This window comes from Pinus tabuliformis, chromosome 7, assembly GCF_031772625.1.
Source record: "Pinus tabuliformis cultivar Carrire ecotype Pingquan chromosome 7, CPIR1, whole genome shotgun sequence".
Lineage (NCBI taxonomy): Eukaryota > Viridiplantae > Streptophyta > Pinopsida > Pinales > Pinaceae > Pinus > Pinus tabuliformis.
Genome location: NC_142293.1, coordinates 2,051,325,984 through 2,051,343,553, shown reverse-complemented (window position 1 = coordinate 2,051,343,553; position 17,570 = coordinate 2,051,325,984).

Sequence of the window (17,570 nt, the reverse complement as noted above, 5' to 3'; positions counted from 1 at the left end):
TACTACTGGTCTTCCCAAAGGCACTCTTGTGCAATCAAATCAGTGCAAGGGGTGTACTTTGGGAAAATTTGTGAAAGCCACCTTTCACGGGAAGGATAGTCATGCCACGACGATCATTAAGAGAATTCACACAAACATGTCTGGACCTTCTCAGTAGCTTCGATAGCAAATCATGGGTACTATGTGATCTTTGTTGATGATTTCTCTCGAAAGTGTTGGATCTTCTTCATGCAGAAGAAGAGCGAGACATACTCAAAGTTCTATGAGTTCAAAGCACTGGTCGAGAAGGAATCGGGGAAGAAGGTGAAGGCTCTTAGGAGTGACAATGGTGGTGAATTCATATCTGGAAAGTTCAAGGATTTCTGCAGTGCAGAAGGGATTCGAAGATAGCTCATAGCTCCCCATAACCCATAGCGGAATGGGGTTGCTGAGCGGAAGAACAAAATGATCGTGGGTGCTGCATGGATGATGTTGCATGATCAAGGCCTACCCCTTCACTTGTGGGTGGAAGCATGCAATACTGCAGTATATGTGCAGAACCATTGTCCTCATAGGATACTTGGCATGAGTACACCGGAGGAGGCTTATTCTAGTAAGAGGCCTGTTAATTCTCATTTGAGGATTTTTGGTTCTAACGTTTACATGCATGTGACGAAGGATGCCAGGAAGAAGCTGGAGTCGACCGCAGAGGTTGAGATATTTGTGGGGTACATTGATATGCCCCACAACTATCGTGTGTATTTTCCAGACAGTCGCAAGACTGTTGTGCGATGAGATATCAAATTTCAGGAGGAGAAAGCCATGAAGTGTTCGCTTGAGAGGGAGCCACACTTGCATGCATATGAGGAGCTATTAGTTCCTAAGGATGAGCTTCAGGACATGGATCAGCCACATGATGAAGTTCATCGAGTGGAAGAGACCATTGATGCAGCGCCAACCATCAGAGAGCGAAAGCGCATTACAGAAGCTGAGCGACTGGCTCAAGATGCAAAGAAGGTTGTAGGACCACCTACAGCTCAACGCAGACAGAGACAGACACCTAATCGGTACACTGGATACATGGCTCTTGTGAGCAAATGTGTTGTCACTAAGCCATCCTCTTTCGAGGAAGCTGTTGAGGATCTCGTATGGGTAGATGCCATGGTGGAAGAGTATGATTCGATTGTCAGAAACAGTGCATGGGAGATTGTCCCAAGACCGGAAGGGAAATCAGTGATGGGTTCGAGATGGATCTACAAAGTGAAGCAGGCAGCTGACGGGAATGTGGAAAAGTACAAGGCAAGATTTGTTGCCAGAGGCTTTTCACAGATAGAGGGGATTGATTATGAGGGGACCTTTGCACCTGTCGCAAGGTATTCTTCCATACGGATGATTCTTGCTCTCTCAGCGTAGATGGGGTGGCACATTCATTAGATGGATGTGAAGACTGTGTTCCTCAACAGAGTCATTGAGGAGGAGGTGTACATAGAGCAGCCCGAAGGTTTCGAGATCTTCAATAGCGAGTCACATGTGTGCAGGCTCAAGAGAGCGTTGTATGGGTTGAAACAAGCACCACGTGCTTGGTACACATGGATAGACAGTTATTTCATCGGACTTGGATTCTCCAAGAGTGAGGCAGATCCTAACCTATACCAGATTGTGGTGGAGGGTAAGTTGCTTATCATTGTACTTTATGTAGATGATTTGATTCTGACAGGTGATGAGCTGTTGATACTTTCATGTAAGGAGGATCTTGCTAAGGAGTTTGAGATGAAGGAATTGGGCCTCCTTCATTATTTCCTAGGATTGGAAATTTGGCAGTGCAGTGATGGACTATTTCTTTCTCAGGGTAAGTATGCTCGGGAGATACTGGAGAAGTTCAACATGCATGGCTGCAAGCTTGTTGATACTCCTCTTCCTGGAGGATGGAGGAAGCAGGATGCTACTTTAGCAGAAGTAGTGGATGCCACTGTTTATCGATAGTTGGTGGGGTCACTCATGTATCTGGTCAATACACAACCCGATATATGCTATCCTATTAACCAGCTTTCACAAGCTATGGTTAAGCCAACCAAGCTCTTCTGGAAGGCAGGCAAGAATGTATTGCACTATCTCAGAGGCACATCGAGATATGGTTTGTGGCACAGACAGGAGGATGAGGTGAAGCTATGTGGCTTCATGGATGCATAATGGGCAGGGAGCCCAACGGACAGAAAGAGCACATCTGGAGGGATTTTCAGTATCGAGTCAACAACAGTTTCTTGATACAACAGGAAGCAGAGATCCATGGCACTCAGTTCAGCAGAGGCCGAGTATATGGTACCAAGTTTGGTTGCATGCAAGGCTATATGGATGAGAAAGATCCTGATCGGGTTGTTTGGTTCATACTTGGAGCCTACTGTGATTTATTGTGATAACCAGAGTTGCATTAAACTCTCGCCTAATCTAGTATTTCATGATAGATCTAAGCACATTGACATCAGGTACAATCATATTAGAGATTGTGTGCAATGGAGAATCATGTTACTCTCATACATTACAACAGAGGATCAGGATGCTGATATCTTGACAAAGGTGCTCACTAGGAGAAAATTTGAATACCACTAAGGTAGGATAGGGTTTGCTGATAATCCATATCTTGTTGAGAGGGAGTGTTGAGAATGCAACAAGATGATGGAGCTTAGTGGAAAGGAGTCGCCTTCACTAACTGGGCCCACAGGCTATTTTTGGTGCAAAGTCTATTTTTAGACTATGTCTATTTTTAGACATATGGATCATGGTCTATGAGTTCCAGGATGCTATTTGTGGATTATTGGTCATGTTGGTAAAAATATATGGACTTCTAGTTTTAGACTGCCAGGCTAAAAATAGAACAGTTGAATATTATTAGCTCATAATAATATTTGGACTATAAACATTATCTTATCCTCTTGGAGCACTTCAGTTCGAGCTACAGATGTGGCACATGAAGCTGTCAGAAGAAATACACTTTTCTTATGAGTCAGTTGAGCTATTGCATGATGGACTTCAATTATAACTCAAGTGATTGAGTTTGGTGGAGTTGATTGAGGAGTTGATGGAGTTGTGTTCAGTTTGACTTGGTTGAACTAGTTATATTTAGTTTAACTGCAAATACACTAGTGATGAGTGATGTGAATTAATTGTTAATTAATTCACTAATTATTAACTCATAAAGCAACTAAAGAATACATCAGTTAACTCAATGCATGGACAGTTCAGTGGAGACAGGTGTTAGAGGTTGAGATTGCTATCAGTTGTGACTATAATTGTGCATGAGATTTGCGCAAATCAATGGATTGAGTATTTCCAATGAGGATTTCGTGGTTCAGCCAAGGGAAATACGAGTTTGGATAAGCCATTCTCATCTATTCTCATGCAGGATTGCGCAGTGGAGGTAGGCAAGCAGTGGAGGAGATTTGAAGCTGTGATTGATTCAGATCTGAGCTAGTTTGTGTGTAACAGGTGGAGATAGTACTGAGTACTTGTGAGGAGTATTATACTATGTATTGTTACATGTTCTCAATCATTATCATATACAGATAGTGTGGGTTTTTCAGCTATATGCTTTCCCCGGTTACATACTGTGTTGATATGTGTTGTTGATGTGTTTCAATGTGCGCATGCGAATTTTTTGATTCTGCAAACTGATGATCAATGTAGAGGAGGTTATTTATTATGCATGCATTCCACAATAGTGTATAATCAAGATAATCTCTGCGAATAAGTGTCATATTATTCAAAATTTCTACACTTCATTTTTGAATCTGATAAAACTATACCTTTTTCTTTGAATCTCTTGTAGAATATATTAAGATGCTTTATATGAGAGGGAATATCTGAGAATGAATTAGAACATCATCAATATATTTCTTCAAGAAATCATCCATAGCTTCAAAAGTTTCATCCATAATCCTCTAGAAGGCAGATGGAGCATTTACTAGTCCAAAGGGCATAATATTCCATTCAAAATGTCCTTCTGGTACTGAAAAAGTTGTTTTCCACTTATCTTCTTCTTTTAACCCTACTTGCCAGAAACTAGACTTTAAATCAAACTTGGAAAAGATTTTTCACTGTGATATCTGAGACAAAAGCACTAAGGGCTTTGGTAAGGGATAAGCATCATAATCAAGAATATTATTTACAGGCTTGTAGTTTACTACCAATCTTGGTTTTCCTCTGATAATCTCTGAATGTCTATTGACATAAAATCCAAAACAAGCAATAGGGCTATGAGATTTTCTAATCAAACATTTTTGCAGTAAGGATTTTATTTCTTCTTTACAATACCTGAGTTGTTCAGAATTCATCGGTATTGCTTTTTGATCTTCAGAACAACAAGATTTTAGTTTCTGAGAGATCTCACCTATTTCTTTTTCAAATTTTCCTTTTAGAAGAGTTTCATCAATCTTTAGCATTTCTTTATTCTTCTCCATCTTTTCCAAGGTATTCTGTAACCTGTTAATTCTGCTAAATATATTAGGAGAATTGGAATGAATAAAAGGATAGAAATGATCTATACCTTTGAAGAGAAGAAAATATCCCCATTTCTGTGATTTTTCATCGTAAGTGCTTCCATGTCTTCTGAAATTGCTCAAGAAAGGAGTTCCTAAGTACATAGCACAATCAAGCCCTATGACTAATGGAGCATGAACTTGAATTCCTTCAAATTGAGAAATGAACACATCTATTATAGCTTCTTCCATTGTCTTGACTTCTCCAATTGTAGTAACAACTCCTGGACACTTTGTCTTTTCTCTTTGAGGATAGGGAATTATATTACCGCTTACTATGTCCAATCTTGAACCTGTACCAATTAGAACCTTCCACCATTCTATGGAGGAACCATTTCTGATTTTCATTTTTACATAGTACATTACATCCGCGTTCATTGCATTCATTCCTAATCCAGATCTAGGATATTCAAATTCTTCATCTGGAATTTCAACGTCTTCAAATTTGAAAATCCCTTTCATTGGATCATGATATGGATCAGGCTATCTTTCTGGTTCTTTCTCTTCTGTCTGTGAAGATTCTCCTTTTTTGGGTTGTGCATGTAAAGAATGTATATTGTGCCCTTGATGTGCTTCAATGCATAGCCTTCTATTCTCTCTGACTTCTTTTCCAAGATCTTTGATAGCTTGACTAATTGCGGGAAGTGTTTGAGGAAGATCATCTTCAATTGTTTGTTGTCTAAATTGTCTTGTTATACCATCAACTAAAAATAAGGCTGCAGAAGGAATATAGCTATGTTGATGATTTATCTGTGACTTTTTTTGTCCTTGATATTGCTGTGACTTGGACTGTTGAAGATGGGTCATCAGCAATCCTTTATACATTTCTTTGAGTTTTGGATCATCAGCGTTAACCATTTGTGTAAAATAATTTCTAGAAAGCTAATCATGATCCAAGATTTCATTTGATAGTGGTCTGAACATCCTGACTGCATTACATTTGCAAATGTCAGGATCACTTCATTCACAAATTTCTCGAAAACATTCATTACAGTGTGGATCTTTGCAATATTCAACTTCAGAATCTTCTTCTTCATAAATAGCATGTATCTGGTCATTTAGATCATAATAATTTTTTGAGTATGTTAATTCTTCACAGCTATAAGGGAGATCAATAATATTTACCTTGCCAGGTTTATTCTTATAGCTAAATTGTTTCTTCTTCCCAGATTGTTGTTTGTCTTTTTTCAGTTTTGGACAATTTGGAGCAATATGTCTTTTTTCATTGCAATGGAAGCAAAATATTTGCTTCAGTTTTGGCCTTTGATGAAACTATCGTGTTTTTTTGTATTCTATGCAAGGCCTTGTATGAATGATTTTTTCGTTTTTTGTGGATCTAAAAGTTTTCTTAGAGTAAGCTTTCTTTTTAGAGAAATGATGATCATATCCCCCTAAACTTTTAGAGCCATGTAAATTGCATTGTTGAAATAGTTGTTGAAGGCCATGTGATTTAGAGGAGCTGGTGGAAGCTCGAGCAACTTTCATCTGAGAGCAGAGTTCAACAATGACAGCCTTAATAGCTTGTCTTATAACACCAAATTTATACGCACCAATATTTCTAGGAAGCTTATTCAAAATGGCAATAGTTACCCAATTTGGTAAAGAGGCAATGAAGAATTCTTTCCATTTGGGATCTAGAATCATGTGAGAAGAAAAAGTATGTAGATGATGGAGATATTCCATAAAATATTCATCAAAATGCTGCCTATTAGTAAGCTTCAAGGATGTAATTGTGACTGCAGCAAGTTCATTAATGATCTGAGGATAACCACAAAAATTGATAGGAATGCCATGCATTAGGCAACCAATCATGTTATTCACAGGTAATGAAGTCTGTGGATCCATATATGTAGTATTATCTGGGTTCATTACCACAGATGTTTCCCAATAATGAATGAGGATATGATCATAATGAATTTCTACTTTAAGCCAAGAATCAAGTAGTCCTTTGAATCCACTGATGATTTTCTTGGTTGCATTTATTGGAGAGATGTCATCTGCTAAATATGTGTAGTAGCAAACCAACATGGAACTCAATGTAGACAGTATTTCTGCTTCAGAAAAATTGTTAATATTCCATGAATATGTGGAAGAAGCAGACCAATCTTTATGATATTCTGATTTCATTACATCTCTTTTATCAAGAGTAGGTGACCAAGAAGAATTCCAAGAACTTCTATTAGTAAATTTACGTATAGTTGTATCTTTGGGTTCTTCTTCATCAGAAAATGAAATCAGATCAGGAATGTATTTTTCTATCTAAAAAGTTTCTCTATCATGAGGAGAAAAATTATTCACAAGAAACTCTAAATCTTCTAGGGTAGGAGGACCAGAGGGCATTACTTCAAATTTGTTGCGTATTGTATCAAAACTGGAAGGCTTATCAGGATCATCTCCTGATTTCAACCACTCAGAAACTGTCATTTTATGTCCAGGGCTTGAAGAGTTTAGATTGGAAAACATGTTAGGATTAGCCATAGGAGCATAGACAAAGGTAGTTTCTAGTTTAGGAAAAATGATATCACCAAGATTCTTCATTTTTTATTGAAGAGTAGTAGGAACAACATGGAAAGGAAATTGATCTTGAGGATCTGAGAAATAAGCAGTAGCTTTAAAAGTAGGATCAGGAGTATTTTCTTTTTCAGACTTTCAATAGAAGTAGAGACGACCCAAACTTGTTTCTTTACTACTTCAAGTGACGTTTTTAAGCTTGTCATCATATCCTAATTCTTATCTGCTACTGAATGTACTTTGCCAATCCATTTGAATTATCATTAATCCCTTTTTCTAAAACATCAATAGTTTTGGCAAAAAGCAAATCATTTGATCCAAGAGTTTTTATTCGATCTAGTAATTTACCTATGGTAAAATCTACCTTTTGAAGACTTTTATCAATTATTTCTTGGAGCACTTTATTTTCTCTCACTGCATATTGATGATTTCTTTCTAGATGTTTAATCAAATTATCTAGAGTAAGATTTGTCCAATTTGTCACTGCAACTGATTCCTTGTCTAAAACATGAGACTGGTTAAACTGAAGTGGAAGTAACTTAAAAATCTTATCATCTTGTCTCATAACTAGATTTTTCCAAGGAGGAATTGTTGTCCCAGTGCTAAGAATAGTGCCATCTATTAATTCCCATTTGTGTTGTGGCACTTCTATCTGTAAGGCTGACCCTTGCATCATATTCACTCTAAGGGTTTGACAGATGTGTTCTAACAAAAGATTCCCTTTCATCTTAACAAACTATAAATGTTTGAGAACATTTGATTTTTGCAACATATTTTTATATTTATCATCTATGTGAGGGATGATAAGAGGTCTAGAAATTTCAACTGGATTTTCCTTAATCTTTGTTTTTATATCTTCACAAGATAGATTCTTGAAATTTTTTACCAAAGCCATTTCTACTTCATTTGTACTTGGATAATAAAATTCATAGAAGGAAATCCATTGGTTATTTTATTCCATTGAAGCTTTCCAATTTTTATTGTTGACTTTGTTGATTGTTGACCTATCTTTCTTTGAATAGGTTTTCATTTCTTCATAGTATCTGTACTCTTGCTGATGAGTATACAGATCCCAGTTAAACATTTTCTTATACCATTCATTTGAGTGATCATAAGGACTTATTCCTTTGTATATCTTAAGAAATTGAATGATTTCTTCATCAGAAGGAAGCTGTATTTTACAAGGAATCTTATTCCTAGGATGCAATCTGTAGCTGGGGATTTCTTTTGGATATCCTAAGCCTTTTGTAGCAGATTTTCCTACTAATTGAAGAAAAATTTCTTCATGAGCTGAAAAAGGAGTACACTTTCTATATTCCTATGTTTGATTTCTAGAACTTGGAACAAAACGATTCATGTTTATTCTTCTTTTGTCTTATCTTGTTCTTCTTTTTCATGGGGTTTTGGAAGACTATGAGTTTGCTGATGAAAGCTAGGAGAACAATGAGGATGATTACATACAGATGGTTGTGGAAATTGTGGAATTTGGAATGCTGATTGCATATTAATTATTCTAGGAGGAACAATATTTGAATGCGGAGACTGAAGAGTTTGTGCAATCATATTTCATAACATATGCGTGAAGTTTGGATCAGAAGTAAGATCATATGAAGGACTTGGTGATCCTTCAAGAGTAGATGCAATAGAGGACATTTGTGGTTTCACTGTGACTTCCATTTTTACAGGGTTTTGTATAACAAGAGGAGGAGGAGGTCCACCATGCTCAGACTATGCATACTCTGATTGGGGAAAGAAACGGGTTCGAACCATGCCATTATCTTCTTGAATAGAAGTTTGAGCAGTGATAGGCTGTGGACAGGGAGAAGTATGAATAAAAGCCCAATTTGTGACCCATTCTATTGGCAATTTAAGATCTTAATGAGATATCATTTGAGGAGCAACAAGATTTAAGCCATAGTCATGAGTGATTAGAGTAGTGAACTCAGAGGTTTCAGAAACTTGTTGGACAACAGAAGGAGCGGTCTTCCTATAAAATTTGACAAAAAATTGCCAGTGAATAGCAACATTATTGTTATTATCTTCAAAATCATCATATCCATGTGTTTGGATGCCGAGCATTAGAGCATGGATGGAATTAGGATCATCTAAGGAAATAGAAAAATCAGGAACACAGGACCAAGAAATTGGAGCGTAGGCTAATGTTTCTTGACATCCTCTAATTAAAGCTTTATGAAAAGTTTTCCATCGGTGATAAAAAAAAACTGGATAAGACAACAACGTCTTGACCTTTTCTATGTAGTGGCTGAATTCCAATTTGGATATGACCAAAATGAGAAAAATTGAGACCAACTTTTAGTGCAGCTGTATACTTAGATTGCTTCAAAATGTTCATTGTTTGAAGCAGATCATTATTACTAGAGGTTTGTAGAATTTCTTCTTTAACCTTATATCTCCAGTACTGTATAGTGTCTAATAATCCCAGATTTGTATAGACATCTTTGGGGTCTATTTTTGGTCAATACCAAGAACCAGACTTACTCTGTTCATTTAATAATGTAATAAATTTATCATGGATGAAAGTGTGAAAACCAGATTGTATTTTTTCATTACATTCTCTTTCTTCTTCTACTTCTCTAAGAATTTCATCAAAACTTTTATTACTAAACTCATGAATAGAACTTCGTGCTGGAGAAAAATTATCCATAACCAATACTTTCTAACAATAGGAAGAAAGTGGAAATATTTTCAACCTCGCTTTGCTCTGATACCAACTACAAAGTGCACAAAACGAAAAAGAAAATGCGGAAATGTGGAAATAAACAAGATTTGTGACTGATACTTTAATCACAGAGAGGGAAGAGATTCCTCTACTGTGCAATCTAGCATCACAAATCTAGTTTTGAATATATCTGAATACAAATTCAAACAAGAGTATTAGTTCATAATAAATACCAGGTCTACTTAATCGCTCCAAAATCTGACAATTCTTCTGAACAATATCCTCATGTTGAAACACGAACTCTGGCCCAACATTCTACTTCTGCGTCTTTGCGACTTCTTCAACCTTGATAAGGCTCATACAAGTTCAAGAATAGAATCCAAAACAATCTAAAAAGGAGACATAGATTTACAGCAGTTGAGGAATATTTATTGATGAACTTCAAAACTCAAGTATTACAAAGTTTCTTCTCAAGCAATACCAAGTTACTTCTGCAGCAGAAAGGCTCTCTAAATTTCTCAAAACCCAAATGCCTCTCTTCCCTAGTCTTCATCTATTTGTAGATCCTCCCAGTTCTGGGTTTGGTGATACCTCCAATATCGGATATGAGAGAATCTTACTTTACATCAAAATCAAATCCTTACATCAGATATGAGAGAATCTTGCTTTCGGGTAACCCAGAGGACATCCGCACAGTATCTTACTTTACATCAAAGTCAAATCCTTGCATCAGATATGAGAGAATCCTGCTTTCAAGTAACCTGGAGAACATCCGCACAATAATTCAATCATAAAATATTTTATTTTTATTCTTATCCCTTTATTTAATTATATATGTCAGATTGATTACACTGTAAGAGATTCTTTTTCAAGGAACCTTATGAAAAACGTGTCTGCCACCAAAGTCGAACAGAAAGACATTAACAAATGACAAAATTTTCTAGTTGTTCATGAGAATAATGATGTTCTCTGAACCTAGTCAAGGAGTCATTATTAAAATACTGTGAGTAAATTTCTTCCTCACATTCTCAAATTGGTACTTCAGCATATTCTGGTACTTCATCCTGAAAAAGTAGTGGGCCAAAACAATTTAAATATGGATCTGTCATGGCATGAATGGCTCTTCAGATGACTATGAGTCATTTCATGCCATGAGAGGTCCAGATTTAAATCCATTTGGCCCACAACATATTCAGGTTTTTTGAAATTTAGAGAGCCTTTCTTCTGGAGAAGTAACTTGGTATTGCTTGAGAAGCAACTTTGTAATACTTGAGTTTTGAAGTTCTTCAATAAATATTCCTTAATTTCTGTAAATCTATTTTTCCTTTGTATATTTTTTTGGATTCTATTCTCAAACTTGTATGAGCCTTTTTAAGGTTGAAGAAGTCGCAAAGACGCAAAAGTAGACCATTGGGCTAGAGTTCGTGTTTCGGCACGAGGATATTGCTTAGAAGAATTGTCAGATATTGGAGTGATTAAGCTGACCTGGTATTTATTATGAACTAATACTCTTGTTGGAATTCGTATTCAAATACATTCAAAAACAGATTCGTGATGCTAGATTGCGCAGTAGAGGAGTCTCTTCCCTCTCTGTGACTAAAGTATCAGTCACGGATCTTGTTTATTTCTGCATTTCTGCATTCTCACTTTCGTTGTGTGCGCTTTGTAGATGGTTGGAGGATTCTTTAGAAACAGGCCAAAAATATGTGGTTTCTTTCCTTTGCAATTTGCTAGGCTTTAGCTCATTATTTCATGGATTCTTTTTTTTTCTACAATCTAGGAGTTCAAATCATCTTTCTCAAGTTTACATATATGTAGGTTAGATGCATGTTATAAGGTAAATTAGTGCTTAATAAAATAATATCTTTCTTTTCTTCATTTCATAAAATTTAACTCATCCTTTCTTGATTAGTTTCTTTTGTTGCAATTTGATCATCATTTTGAGTGTAAGAAAAGTTATTTTTGTTGGTCTACAGGTACTACCAATGGCTTGCAAGGTTGGCACACTCATTCTACACCCCCACTTTCATCATCGACTACTTCCTTGTCACCCCACAGTAACCTCAAAATTTTTCCATTGAGACCATAGTTCTGGTTACTTGAGGGATATCGTGTGAAATTTATTTTGCACAAGATGGTCCTTTGAGAGGTATTAATCTTGGAAAAATTCCCACACAACCCGCATATACCCTTACCTAACCTTTCCTACCTTAAAACCACATTTGTTTCCCTAAGGATGCTCACATAATCAATCTTGTAGCAAAATAGAGAAATCTTGTAGCACCATGTAACATCTTGTAACAATCCCTAAACTTGACCATATTTGCTCCAAAAGCTTGGTTTTTGTCCCATAACCTTGGAAAATGACCCCTATGCCATGAATCCATGATTAAGGAAGACCCAAGACCACTTTCAACTTTCCTTTTTCTCACTGCAAGCACAATTTTACAATTAGGATTAGGTGACAGATTTCTAAATTAAATGGTAATGATGATTCTCTTGAGAAATGCATATGGGTTATGTTACTCTAGGAAATCCCTTTGAAAATTGTGATTAAGAGGGTGATTTTCCAATCAAGTGTAGCTTAGGCCTTTTTATTTGAATTCATGATCTTCGTAATTCAATTACAATGTGTTATTCCTGCATATGATTAGTTTTTTTCAAAGAAATTCTTCACATTCTGCAATTAGATTAATGATTCAAATTGTTGCAAGTAGCATAAGGTTTACATTCTCCAAATGGACAAGTACTTTTCATTCATGTAATTAGCATAGCATATACATTTTTGTAACTAGGTTTACACTTTATATTTGATGAAAGACACTTTCCATTTTTGCAAGTACAACAATTGCTTCTCACCCCTGTAGTTAAATAAGAACTTTATTTTTCATGCAATTCTCTTCCTTGAGCTAGCTAAAAGAGTGGTATTTGTATGCCTTGATCTGGTCCATTTCTTGAAGCTAGCATAAGTATAACATTACCCATTGTGCATACAACATTGTCACATCTTAAGTTTGTATGAACCTCAGACTGATACTTAAAGCTGGTAGCCTTCGGAGTCTCAACAATCTTGTTGTGATACCAGAGCTCATCACTTTTTGGAATTGATGTCGTGGAGGTGTCCAAGCTGGTGATTTTTATACTAAGAGGTTACATTTATTTATTTTTTGATCATTTTTCTGCACTAGCATCCCTGATTTAAACAAAAAACAATAGTTCTTTCATGGCTCATAGGAGTATGGATAATCAAGGAAAATTTCTACCAAAAACCTCCACTGCATCAATAAATAACCATCCTTCTTATATGGTGACTGTGAGCTTCCCTCTCGGACCACAGGGGAGTTAGAAAATCCTCTAGGTGAACAACCTAAATTTTTTGAAGAACCCAAAGAGGAGGAAGAGCCCATATCACCTACCCATAGCATGTATGAAAATAGGAAAAATGAGTTCCTTCCTATATGAGAGACCAATGGGGAGGCGAGCATGAATAATATATGTCCTACTGCCCTTCAACATTTCCATGACTTAGCCTCTAAAGGCCTTGATATATCTAAGTTTGAGTTTGTTGTAATTTGTAGGAATTATGAATATGCCTCTGAAAAAACAGTAGCTGAAGTTTTGATCCAGGTGGATATTGGTGGCCACTCACCTATTCCACCAAGTGCTCCCAATCAGTTTCATTTATTTCCTTTTTCATTTCATCATTTACTATTTTTACCAGTTTTTCGGGTCCTGAACTTTGGAGCAGTTTTGACCCCCTATATGGAATTTTTTGGGGTCCGCAGAAAGCCCATAGCTATAGGTAGGGTCCTATGGCGAAACATGTAGTACTTAGAGAAACCTTTACAACAAGGTATCATACGGCCCAAATGTAGATAACATGACCAAGTTACGACCTCGAGAAGTTGACTGCCCAACTAAACCTATCGAGGCCCACAAACTCTTGGTGTTACATCTCCTGGGGTTAGGGTTTTCTCGTGTTTTCCAATAATAAATAGGCCCTTAAGCCTCATTGTAACATAATTCAGAGGCATGTAGCCACCACATCTCTTCTCAAGGATAAGCTACGATCACTGAGCTATCTTATTTCCGTTGTGTTTGTAAACATACTTCAATATTTTTCTATTGATGAAATGAGATGTTTTCTCCTGCATCTCTATGCTTATGATTATATTTGTAATTTTTTGCATTCCTTTTTAAGTTCAAATCAGTGGTATCAAAGTGGTTTGCTCTTTCTCTATTTTTCTTTGCATGTTCCCAATGAGGTCAGGGTATAATAAGTTAGGGCTTGATTTGGTTGAAACATTGCAAGATCAGCCTCACAAAACCCAATGACCTCCCATGGTGGAAGAAAAGAATTACAAGGGGGTAGGAGATACTTTCAAAATGTTTGTTGAGGAAGCCCTTGAGTGATAGAGGGATGCGATGATGGATAAATTTTCCTAGACCCTTTGACGGGTGCCCACAGGTAGAATAAGATTTTTCTTTCCTAGGTATAATTTCAACATTTTTTAGTAATGACGATAAAGATAAAATAATGGGATCTAAAACACATTAAAATTCTACCAGTTTTCATCCATGTTGTTAAACATATAATAACATGAAACTAAAGATCACTAAAAGTCTAATTGTTTTCAACCATGACATTAAAGATACCAAAAAAATTGGAAAATTTTCAGCCATAAAGTTAAAAAAACATGACATTATGAACGAATTACATGACTAAATTAATGAAAATGTCATTACTTGTAAATTCAATTAAACATACATTATATATCTACATTATTGTTGCATTGTAGATATTCTAAACAATAAAAATGATCATAATTAAGACATATAATCCAATAAACATAAAAATGACTCATAACTTCATTTAAGACCACATGGGAATCAAAAATTTTATTTCAAGATACGATGAAAACATCAGTTATATAAATTGTCTTAGACAATTATTTAAAATCACTTATATTTTCTTACACGCAATCAGAATTAACATCTTCATATGACTGATTGGATGTAGATGAAGATGTTCCATATTCTTCCCTTTCATCATCTAGTGCCCCATCTTAGTCCACATGCATGCCCACCATTTCAGGTTTCAAAATTCTTCTAGATCTACGACCGGTTTCAGTAGACTCCCATCTAAACACTGTTCCTTCTGGTAGCAACCTCTTCAAAATATTTATCATCTTATAGTGAAGAGTTCCTCTCTTTGCTAAATTAAATTCATAAACATGTCAACATCCTCCAATTTTAAGAGGTTCATGCGGCGATGATTTATATTTGTACCCTTTCTTCTTCTCTTTCCGCAATTTTTTTAATGAACTACCATCTCTGGCTTATACACACCATTGAATGGGTGTGTATTTGTGGCATACCAATGTACTTCAACACCTGAAACATATTTATTTTCCGTAATGATCTTTATAACCTTAGCAACCTAGAATGAATAGCCATTAGGGTCTCCATCTTTTAGCACTGCCATTATGAAACCCTCCTTAATATCCTGTATTGAACCCCTGTGAAGGTATTCCATGGCTTCATGTTGTGCACAACACCTTACGAAACCAATATACATTTCTCTTTCCTATGCCTATGAAGAATTAATAATACCTTGAGATTTTTGTTGTTTAAAAATGTTTCTTTCCTCATGTTCATTTCACACATTTTGTGGCCAAATAAATGGATTTTTCAAAGGTATATCTTCACTTTTTGTTCTTGAAATGATATCACTTTGATTATTGAAAAGAGACTCCCACCAAACAGAATCAACAATATCAAAGTACTCATATGTATATCTAATACATTTTTTTAAGTTCTTCTAGGCAATCAGAATAACTTGTATCTCTATTCTGCTTGCGTGTGTTATGAACTTCAACAACTAATTGTAATAACAATATATTTGATGCAAATATTGGATGATCTAGAATGAACTTCAAAAATACCAAACTTGATGATGGTGCCCATTCTGGAATAGTTGAATACATCTTGCCCCATATTAGTGTTTTCCCATCAATTTTTTTGATACGAAATTGATGTTGAAAGCTAATTTCATTAAGTTGTTCAATGAATTTCTCCTCACCATGTGATCCCAGAATAAACCTTCACATGTCAAAAGTTTCTTCCATCACATCAAAAGTGGGCTCTAGCATATATGATTTCTTAATACATTCAATTAATGATGGCAAGCTCCCAACTTCCTTCCTCCTCAACGTGACTGAAAAATGACTGAACATCTGATCAATATGGTCATGAGTGTGCCCAACAAGAAGGAAACCAACATTTACCTTCTGAACAATTCTCAATTTAACAAGCATGTTTAGATATCCATAAACAATATGATTTTCATTTTCACAACAACTGTTGTCCAATTGTAGATACAAAACATTAGGAGGATTAACAGACCAATGAGAAAGCACATCATGAATTATGGTTATTGTCATATTTGCATCACTATGAATATTTGGAGCTGTGAAGTATACCCTTGGCAACATTTTCCTATTGAAGACCATAGAACCGACCAAGTCATACTGAATAAAATTTTCCTCGTGTAGAAGTGTTTTCTTCTAGTCCATACCATCAATTATCAAACCCAAATATTTATTTGGATTATCATAACACTTCTTTTGATGCTTGTACAATTTTTTCCTTTCACTTGTCTATTGTTCATGATGCTCTTGAAGTGCTTTGACAATGAAATCTACACAACATAAAAGAAAGTCATTAAGAAATATGTTTTCATAGTTGATGACTATAAAATTTTAAAAGTTAAAGTTACGAATGCTTACCTCTTTCTCGCCCTTCACATTTATACCTTTTTTATTTAAGAGAAGCACATGTACTGCAAATCCCCATCATTGTCTTCTTAGCAATACAGACATTGTTGAATTTTTTCTTCCATATCTTCACAAAATATTGTTATGTAGTAAATTGACCATGTCCCTCAGCACCATCTGTATATTATTTGTATAAGTTGTATATTTCTCGTCTTCAAATATAATCTAAAATATGTATTATCTCTCTATTTGGCATACATTATCCATGTTTTGAAAAGAAATCTTTCATCCATGACATTGTAGTATTTGATAATGGCCCAAACTATCGTTTATGACATCCTTCTGAATAAAATGTGGGATCCTTCTCCAAATTTTATTAGACTCTTGACAAACGAAAACTACCAATTGAATGAAACGTTTTGAAATCCTTTCTATAGATAAATAAAGACACAATATGATAACCAAAACCTGACAATGTAGATTGCAGGCACCCCACTAAATATGAATTTTTTGTGCTTTTATTCATTGAAAAATATCTCTTCCTTTTCTCTAATGAAAACATGAAACACATACAGTTCAAACAATATTTTTGACAACATTCACTTGAAATGAGAGTGCTGGTAGAACTTATTCTCGCCAGATATTCTGCTCTACCCCTTGTATTACTAGAAAATATTGGATTGACACGAAAAGGTCTTCTCCTACTCCTCGATAAAATATTTCCTAGCAACATCTCCATCATTGGATCATCATTTGTATAAGCATTTTCATCATCATTATGAGGAATTCTACCCTCACTATGATCATCTGAGCTTTTGAAATATTGACTTGGAGGATATTCTTCATCTTGCCCTTCTTCAATGCTACCCTAAGAGTCCTTAGAATTAGGACTAAATGGAAAATTTTACTCGATATTTATTGGATATTCTTCATCATGTGCATTTTCAGTGCTGCTCTCATAGTCCATAGGATTACAACTACATAAAAAATGTGACTCTTTACTTACTGAAAATAATTCATCCTACCCTTTGTCACTGCTCCTCTCATAGTCCTTAGGATTAGGAATAAGTGCTTCATCCTGTCCTTCATCAT